Here is a 9,285-nt window from a genome sequence, read left to right as displayed (position 1 = left end):
CTGCTAATTTCAAATAAAAGTGGTAAAGTTTATATAGAGAGAGAGATGTGCCCTTGACTTTTTGTTGGTGAGCTTTATTATTTCTTCTAGTGGCTCCCTTTTTTAAATGAGCTGTCAATCCTGTTTGTGCCAATAGATATTTCTAAGCTTTTATAACTGTATATGCCCTCTGCGCGCTCTGCGCACCAACACCCGTAGTTGCAAATTAGATTTACAAAGTATAGAAAAAAACCCGAATTATATTAATTGTGACTTAAAATTTATATATGTAACAAATGTAAATTGATCATAATTAATTACATGAATTTTTAACAATCACTTTTCATTTTCCCTGACTAATTACAGCTATTTCTATGGAATTAGTAGAACACGATTTTCAAAACGATATAATTTTTTAAGAAGCATGTAACGTTATGCTGCCTTTTCAACTACGAAAATTTTTCGCATGGTTTATTATGTCTGAAAATTTTTTTGGTAATATTATTTGGAACAAATACAAACAAATTTTCATTTAAGATTTTAAAGATGATCAAAATAAAGCTCGTTTACATTAAAATAAAATTTTAGTTCTGAAAATATGTCTTGTAAAGATTTCAGTTTACCAGAACCAACAGAAACGATGAAAAAAATATTGATACTGACAATGATGAAAGAATATTTTGTAAACATAAATTTTATGAAATGTTTTTACAACTCAATCATGATGAATGTTGAATTGAATGAAAACGGAAGCAAAATTACTATTGTTCAAGAAACCATAAAATTTTCCAATTTTTGGCCTTTATTTAATAATTTTTATTTAAAAAATAATATACGTTCGATTGATAAAAAATTTTCTTCATTGCCACTGGATATAGAAGAAGGCAAAATTAAAACTTTTATAATTCCTCAGACAAGGAAAACAAATGATACATGTTCTTAAATTTTTAATAATGATGATGATTCTTTTATAAGTAAAGCTATATTAACATCTCACAATGAATGCACTCACTTTTTGAACAAAAAAATTATAAATAATATGGTAGGAACATTAGTAACGTACTATAGTATTGATAAAGCAACTCACAAAGGAGTAGATAAATCAGACGATAATATTTATATTAATTTCCCTACAGAGTATTTAAATAGTATTAAAGAAGGTCTTCCTCCACATAAATTGAATTTGAAAATTAACGCTATTGTTATGTTGATACGAAACTTAAACATATCTGAAGGACTTTGCAATGGTACAAGATTACGAATTACAAAATTATTTAAATACAACATCGAAGCTGGAATAATCTCAGGTAAAAAAAAAAGAAACAAAGTCTTTAGTCTAAGAATAACACTCAATACAAACAATTCTTCTTCACTACCATTTATATTGTACAGAAAACGATTTCTATTTATTTTAACTCTTCCTATGGCTATCAATAAATCTTAAGGTCAAAGTTTTGATGCCTTAGGGTTATACTTTAGAAAACCATTATTTTCTAATGGGCAATTATATGTTGCACTGTCTAGATGTTAGAACCAAAAAAAAATTTTTATCCCAATTGAATCAGAAAACAAATTTGAAATTAAAAATATTGTTTGGAATGAAATTTTAGAGTAACAAAAAAACTATTCTGTAGTTCATTACTATTTTCATACTTTCTTGCAAATTTTATCTTTCATCAAAAAAGCAAATTTCAGTACCGTCTAGTACCCAGATTTATGTAATCATAAACAATCCGTTTTTTGTAATATGTTTTCAGATACACCATCATGGATGCAAAATTTTATCAGTGTGACAAATGTAACTCAAAATTTTCAAACCAAGAGTGTCTATCATCGCACGAAAAAATTCACAAAAAAAAATTTTTTGTATGTGATCTATGTAGCATTATAATATTAGACAAGAAAAACTATGTGGGTCACACAAAGGAATTCCAAAACATTGAAAAAAATTTTAAGTGTATTCAATGCGAATAAAGTTTAAAAAGAAATTATCACTTACAGAGACATTTGAAAAGTCATAAAAAAAACGTTCAAAAAAATATTTGTCAAAATTTCGGAAAAGGTTATGTAAGAGCAGAGCACCTAAAAAGACATTTTAGAGTATGTAATCAAAATGAACATCGTAGGTAAGATAATTGTAACAAAATTTTTTGTGATTGTCAAATAAAATTATATGTGAAAATTGGACCACTTGTAACAGTTAATATATAAGGCTTTACGAATATATTTACATTATATATGGAGAAGCTGGGGGGAGTTGGGCGGGGAGCTGGGGGGAGCGGAGGGGAGCTAGCAAAAAAGTAGGATTACCCGAAAAATGCAAGAAAATAAAAGAATAACTACCTTATTTGGTGGGGAGTGGGGGGGGGGAGCAAAACCTCGCTCTAACTCTTACGACTATATATTATAGGAAGATATAATATGTGTATTATTACGAAGAGGTCCAAGGAGGAGCTCAAGGCCGAAATGGACAGGAAGGTGATTACTCTTCCTAGAATAGCTGCAACTTTCCCCCACCTGGTCATAAAGCTGTTCTGTGACGGTGTTGTCAGGTTCTTGGTGCCTTGATCGGTGGTTGAAAAACCTATCACTATGAAGGACTATGAGCTTCCTTTATCGTTGTATGCACCTATGGCTGTCTCCGTGATATCCAACAGGTTTGGGAAGGATGTTATCAACATCATATTCTGGAGAGCATACTTAGAGGATAGAGTCTTCCGCAAGAAGGAAAAAGACAGATCCAAGCCTGAGGATCTTAAAGTCTATCTCCTTGCTGCCTTCAACTCTAAGGCCATTGATGTTGAAGACAAACTAGAACTCTGTAAAGAGTTTGGAATTGTTAAGTAAGATGGTCAGCTGAAGGGAGGTCTCATGAAGGCCAATAAAATGGTTGGAAAGCACACGGAGAAGATAGATGGATGCATGGAGTTGTTCCCGCTGCTGGAGTAGGCCTCAAGACTAAACCTTAGGACACATGATGTAATAAAAGGGGATTACATAATGTTGATTCATGGTAACCAACCTGCAAGCATGTCAAGAGATTTCTCCAATGAACATTTTATTTATTGTAATATATGTGAATCAAGTATTGTTGTGAACTTAAATGTTTCAGAAGTTTATTTTGGTAATACAATTGTCAAGAGGTATATGTCTGTTGTCTACGTCCCCCTTCTTAAAAATGGGTTTCATATATTTGATATAGTTATTGCAGAGTCCCAGGAATAATTAACCTTAAGACTTGCTCCAGTCGAACCGCGATCGGGTGCAAAGAAGCGCGAAGTGATCGAACGAGTGATCACGGGTATTGGTGGCGATATAAGTACTAGTGAGCAGTCACTTCTGCAGCGCCATCTTTAGATCAACTCTGTATAACTGTTGCTAGGTCGACATGGCATTAATGTGAGCGCTTACTCACCGTTGATGTCTTTTTTCTCTTCCTGCATCGCCTGCTTTCAAATTGCAGTCGTTAGTTCTCGGGGATGTGTGATTGAAGTAACAGACGGAATCAGTGGATTATTTGATAATTTCTCACCGCCAAGACGATGAAACCTGAATGGTGGTGGTCTTACAGGCGTACTTTGTTTGTTTGTTTCTTATTACATATTTTTTTTCCTTATTTTTTAAATTTCTGTAATAGTAATCGCTTGCCAGTTAGTAAGATATCTTGCTAGTCTTGCGTCGGGCCCTTCGTTCAATAAATAGGGATAAAGTTTTTTATTGTAAGTACGGGGAAAATAATTCAATGAATTGTTTTTCATGAATGTACTTGATGTCAATTTGTAAACCCACAATGATTCATCACAAACAGCTCCTCTTGATCTTTCGGTTGTACCAAAGCCGTCAGAAACCGCAGCTAACGTGACCAATTTCGAAAATGTTCTATTTGAAGGTGAGTTCAATTAATTTTAATTATTTTTTCTAATCTTCTTTAAACATTTCTTCTTATTTTTTCGGTTTCTTTTCTTTTTAAGGTTATTTTTCACTTAATGTTCGACAGATTATGAAGATTGTTTTGACAATCTTCTTTCAAGGCCATGTTTTCCAGTCGGTCAGTCTCTCTAATACTCTTATACACGAAGAGTTTTATACTCTCTCCAAACGGAAATTAGGCATATTTCATCGCAAAGAGCACTTCTCGACTTAAGCGCAACATCATCCTAGTCAGCAGAGGCATTACAAATTTTTGATGTGTCATCTTTACCAGAAGTTGTGGGCATATCTATTTTTCCACATCTACCTATCGAAGCATCTCCAGAAATAGTCTGTTTAATTAAGTATTTATTAAAAAGAAAGAGAGCCGAGAAAATAGTTCATAATAAAATTAAATAAGGCATGCCACGTACTAAAATTTGACTGAAGTATTGAATAACTTGAATTATGATGTTGTAAATAAATTGTAAATAAATTATAGAATATATCTGGCATTAAAATTAAGTAATTTTATAAATACATCAACATTTTAAAGAATACAACATCTTAAAATTTATCACCCTGTTTCCCAAAGCTCCGACAAACTTGCTACCTGTAGTATTTGACCGAGTGTATATGACCATCGGTCTTCAAAGTATGACACTCGCGTCCATAAAATTTATTTCGTGAGAAATGTATTTTAGACACACTCATTTTGGAGATAAAGTTTAGTATGCTCAATTTACATGAAAGAATCGGGTAATTTATTGAGTATTTAGTATAATGTCCTTTAGCGTGGTATTCATTTGATTGTATACCCTCGACTAAAGGTATATTTCTCTTTCCAATGATGAAGTATATTGTAGATATTCAGGGTTGTAAAACTGCAAATAACAATTTTCTTTTCAAAAATAATTTTCTATGTTAAGCTTAAGAAAGAAAGAAATTCCATGGCAGTTGTAATACGGCTTAAGCCACCCTTCGAACGGGAAAATCTATCACATGAGGACAAAAAGCAAAATTGTTGGTTAATAACCAATTTCCATAGTATAAGCTGAACTATCGAAAACATTACCTATAAAAGAGCACTTAATTACCCTATGAAATGTTAAAAATTTAAAATAATATTACAGCAACTACTCTAATCTAATAAAAAAACAGCAGCGTTAGAAAAGGATACAAGTGCAATAAGAAAAGAGTAGTGTTACAGAAAGAAACAATTGCACTCCCCCCTTAAATATGTGCGAAGCATGCGAAACTATGATTCATATCTATGGTATGTGCAACAGCCCTCTCCTTTGGTCTCATGCCCATAAAATGATTAATAAAATAGAAACAGGTGACATCCAAAGATATTAACGAACGGCTTTTTCATCGTGCGTTAAACATTTATCCTAGGCAATATGAAGAAGATTCATCGATTATAGACCCTGTGAGTCATGAGTTAAGCGTTGAGGATCTCTTAGTAGGTGCTGTGATAGCAGTTTTAATGGAAGCTGTAGATTCTGATGAAGATGCTGCTATGGATCCTCTTGCAGATATTGTTCAAGATGTAGTACCCACAGCAAATTTTTTGAAAAAAAAAAGGTAAGAAAAAATAATAGTATTTTATATTAAATATTCATATATTTCACTATTTTATAATATATATTTTGTTTCTTTTTTATTAGAAAAAAATACCCTAACGGCATCTGAAGCTGCATGAATAGAGGAAATATTGTCTGTCAAATCGCCATTAACAGCTTTATCATCATCAGTTTCATGGTGAATGGAGCAAAATAAAAGTTTCGAAACGGTGCCAGAACCAATAAAAGAATAAAACGTCCCGTCTACACTGAATCAAACAGTGCCGATAGCAGCAGTAGAAGCCGATTGGGGAAACATTCCAATACATACACTCAGTATGATGAATATGGTAAAAGAAAAAGAAGAAAAAAATTTACCATGGTATGTTGAAAATTTGAATACTATAACTAGTAAAAAATTGAGACATTAATTGTATTTTACATATAAAAAATAATTATTTATTATTCAATGAACAATCACAGCTCACACCACAACGTGAAGCTCCTTTGCTGGTTTCAGCATTGGTAGTACGATTAGGTGACAAGCTCCTAAGAAATAATCTAGAAAAATAGATCGACGAAGATCGAAATATTTTAACCTTCAAGGTGGAGGCAACTCTTAAAAATCAAAAGCCTAAGGTAATTGAACAAGAAATAAAAAAGATGATAAGAGAGCGAATGAATGGAAATGAGATAATTTTGAAATAAAATGCCTGACACAGTAAGAAAATTAAAAAGGCTGAAAAAAAGAGGCTATAAAAAAATTTAAACAATTGAGTTAAGCACAAACTGCAAAAAGAGTAAGCTGAAAGCGTCAGATTAAAGAAAATTGTTCAGATTATTTTTGTAAGAAAAAAAATGTATTATGTGTATGTTCTTTATGTTGTCAAAAATTACTATAAAAAAAAGTGTAATAAAAAATCAAAGAGTCCGTTGAAAAGATCATCAAAAATCAAAATCAAAATCTAAAGATACAACTTCTGAAAGAAAACGGTAAAAAGTAGAGAATGGCGTCAGTAACTCTTAATGAAGTGGCTGCCATTTAAGTAGAACACGAAGTTAGAGTCAACATGAAATTCGTCTCCTGCCGTGTCAGAAGAAGGCTTACCGTTACAACGTGCTTTTGATGCCTTGGGTATGGACATGTATTTCACAACTGCAAAGACGAAAATAAAGCGAAGTTGTGATTTCGATGAGAGAGCTTAAATCAACGCAAGAAAGATTGAAGTAGAACGTCACGGTATTTCTTTTGTAAGAGTGGGGTCATGAAACACGAAGCTGGCAGTGAAAACTGACCAATGTTTAGACAAGCGTTGGAAGGGACTAGAAAGAGGACTAACGTAGGGTGCAAGTGAAGCAGTAGGGCTTCAGAATGAAGTGACAGTTTAATGCAGACCCATGCTGCACCAAGTACATTCACTTATCTGCTAGGAAAAGCTCTAAGCATTTAGTGGTGCTTGCAAAGATTGCAGCCTACAAGTAGCGCTAGACAATGGGTGCTGGTCCTCAGAGACCCCGAGTCCTTTTGAAGACTCTTAATAATTTGTACCTCTAGCAGCTGGTGGCGAGTTTGCTCGCTAATTCTGTGAGATTTAATGTTTTCCCTGGTGGTTCCACCCTAAAGTAATGCTAACTTGGTTCGGGAGTGGAACTAAAGCCACGCGGCATGGAGGGGGGGGGGGGGTTAGTGGATATTAGCAATCTACTAGAAAAATCCAGAGTCCCACACTACCGTTGTCCCTGCGATGTGCATCAAAGCATCCCCCCCCTCCTCCACAAACAAAGTAGTATGAATCCTTAATATTAAGTTAATGGAAGTATAAATTTTATAAATTGTAAAGTAATAAAAATTGTAAAAAATTGTGATGAATTTTTGGCAAACATATTAACAAACAATTGATTGACATGATGCTGCTCATATTCAAATCTAATGAGAGACCTGTATCACAGTTCTTAAGAAAAGTAATTTTTTTTAGTAAAGAAAAATAATGATTTAACAACGTCTGAAATGCAAAAATTTCGATCGACTATAGATTTACTGAAAACTTTCATACAGCTACTTTACTATCGCTTAGAAATAGTGGAAGCAGCAAAAATATGTTCTAATAAAGGTAAAGGTACAGCTGCAGGGGCATCCACAGTAACAGTAATATCGTCAACAATACTTCCTGTTCATGAGAACAATAAAATAGTAAGTCTCGAAGATGTTAATAGTACTTTAGAAAGACGACTTATGACAGCATTAGTTGTTAACTTGAAATATTTTAATTTAAGAAAGTTTTTTAAAGACGCAAAAAAGCAGTTTTTTAACCAAGTACAACAATCTCTTAGTGAATACGAAACATTCAAAGTTAACACAGTGTTGGTATCTGAATATGTTACAGTCAAAGATAACAAAGAAAATACACATAGAGAATTCTTTAATACAAAGTCACAATTTATTTATCAAACAACCTCATCATTATATATTCTCTTTTGAAAAACTAGAGAAAAAAAAGTTACCAACAAAACAAGATTTGTATAACAATTCATGCGAAGCTCATATTACTGATAAAGAGTATGAGCACGCTAAAAGTGTCTGAAATACATTCAACATTCAAACACTTGGTCAGTATTCAGATTTATGCTTGAAGACTAACGTGCTACTACTTGTCTAAGTTTTTGAAAATTTTCGTAACAATTGCCTTTAAGTATATGAGTTAATCCCAGCAAAGAGTTGCTGGTAATGGTGAGTTGTTCTATGATAATGTCTTAAAAAACATTTTATACTATAAACGATTTTTTAATACTTGAATCCTTCCCCTGCTGCAATTGTATTATAAAAAACTTTTAAAATGATACTTGAACGTTGTTAAATATTGTTACTTATATGATACATTAATACTCACAGTGTTTTGTAATAACTGTTCGCCCAAGTTTAAATACTCAACTTATTAAGTCATATGAATGAATGATTAAATTATTTTTAAAGACTTAATTGTTATTAAAAAAGAGAGTAAATTTGATTGCAGATATAATGTGTCTGTGAAACTGATTGTAAAAATACTCGGTGTTAAAAGAAAAAAGCTGGAATACAATGTAGTTATAGTTGCAAAAATTGTAATGAAACTTGTGACAATTTATTTAATTTCTGGAAGTTTCACTACAAGTGTGAAATTTAAGGCCAATATGAAAGTATTGAGCTATACACAGAACGATTGTGGGATAATGAAATTGATACGGGTAATGTTCAAGAAGAAACAGACATATTAAAAAATTTTCGAGAAAGAAATAGAAGTGATTGATACCCTACAGTCAAGAGCTTATTTTTAGGATGAATTAGATAAAATAAGAAATATAACAGACGATTGTTTTAAAATTAAAGAAAGCAATAAAAGAAATAAAACAAAATTCGAAACCGACAAAATAATGAATAAAACAGAATCAATCAGTAACTCGATGACGAAAACACAAACGTAACAAAAAAAATTTTTCAACTTCAGCCCACCGATTAAATGGATAAAGAAAAAATTAAAATCGAAAAATTTTATTTGAAAACTGATTATAGTACACGACACAACACTAATTATTGTAATCCGAGTGTTAAACCTAAAAATTATAATTTAAAAAATTCATAAACAGATCTTAGGTATAAAGAAAAAATGGAATCGATTAAAAAAAAGTATTAAATGAGAAAGAACTTTTAGCTACAAATAGCTATTTAACGTGTTATTTTTACGGGCTTGAGTGGTTTGATGGTGAATCTATTATCGAGGATGTACATAATGTTTTGCGTGACACAGCAAGAAGTGCTCTTTACATTTATGTTCAAGGTAATTTAAAACAAAAATTA

Source organism: Copidosoma floridanum, unplaced genomic scaffold, assembly GCF_036245765.1.
Source record: "Copidosoma floridanum isolate Cflo_tuat_1 unplaced genomic scaffold, Cflo_Japanese_pri ptg000013l, whole genome shotgun sequence".
NCBI lineage: Eukaryota > Metazoa > Arthropoda > Insecta > Hymenoptera > Encyrtidae > Copidosoma > Copidosoma floridanum.
Note: the sequence above shows the minus strand (reverse complement) of the source record.